General features: G+C 42.4%; 1 protein-coding gene across 4 annotated transcripts in view; it reads left to right on the forward strand.

The window, feature by feature from the left end:
• Abhd6 (abhydrolase domain containing 6) overlaps positions 1-1,225 on the forward strand; it is a 46,437-nt gene that overhangs the window by 31,139 nt on the left and 14,073 nt on the right. The gene's annotated exons all lie outside the window — the stretch shown is intronic.

A 1,225-nucleotide genomic window follows, 5' to 3' on the forward strand; every position in this document is an offset into this window, starting at 1 on the left:
TGTAGACCAGGCTGGTCTCGAACTCACAGAGATCCGCCTGCCTCTGCCTCCCGAGTGCTGGGATTAAAGGCGTGCGCCACCATCGCCCGGCCATGTGCTGTGTCTTGAATAAACGTTTTTGTGTGGCTTGGGGCTGGAGAGATTGCTCAGCGGTTAAGTCTGCTGCCCGTTCTTGCAGAAGGCTGGAGCTCAACTTCCAGCACCTGCCTTGGTTGGCCCACAATGGCCTGTCATTGCAGCTTCAGGGGACACAAGGGGACACAGTGCCCTCTTCTGACTTTTGAAAGCATTATACTCACATGCATACACACACATGTATATATACACACATGTGAACACATGGACACACAAATAAAAACAATCCAAAAAACTTTACATGTGGATTATTACATTTAATATTGGCCATAGCCTTGGTGGAATACAATGTTTCCCCCTTGTTGTCAATGAAGAATTATACATTTTAGGTCATTTAGCCAATAGCTGGGCTATGAATGAGCAAACAAACTCATGTTATAGAACCATTATTTAGAGTACTAAAATAGGCCTGCTTTCTTCCTATAAAGAGTCTTAGGCAAGCCAATTTTATTACCATTTTACTGTTTTGAGTAGGCAATGCAGTCATTACAAAACGATCAGAAGGAATAGTCCTAGCTCTCCCTGACCCCTCTCTTCCCCTTCCTACTCTTTACCCCATTCTCTGCTTCTGCTCCGATCCTTGATGGTGCCTTGTGATACACCCACACTTTTTGTTTGTAGATCCAAGTAAACATGATTATATAGCTGACTTTTCTTCCCGCTTAGGTCATACAGAACGTTAACATTGTTTCCGTTCACTTACTTTTGCAAGACTTGACTGCCGCTTTGGTATATAGTCTGTTACAGGGAAGATACCTGGATAATTTAACTTTCTTTTGTCTTTGAAGAGATTTTTTTTTTCATGCTGAGTGTTCAGTTTGTTTCAGTCGTAATTTTGTATTGAAATGGACTAGAGGCCAAACCACAGCTTTGCCAAGGCTTATATAACTAACAGCAGCTGAGCCTTCAGCCATCACCATGTGCTGTGAGGAATGAAACCAGAGAGCAGGCAATGCAGAGAGGTCTTGAGCAGTAGTTAGTTCTGGAGTCTTGGGAGCACTCTAACAAAAGGTGTGTGTAGTGTCCCGTTTGTTTTTCTTTTTTTTTTCTTTTCTTTTTTTTTTTTTTTTGGTTTTTCGAGACAGGGTTT

The sequence above is a fragment of the Microtus ochrogaster genome, chromosome 6 (assembly GCF_000317375.1).
Source record: "Microtus ochrogaster isolate Prairie Vole_2 chromosome 6, MicOch1.0, whole genome shotgun sequence".
Classification (NCBI taxonomy): Eukaryota; Metazoa; Chordata; class Mammalia; order Rodentia; family Cricetidae; genus Microtus; species Microtus ochrogaster.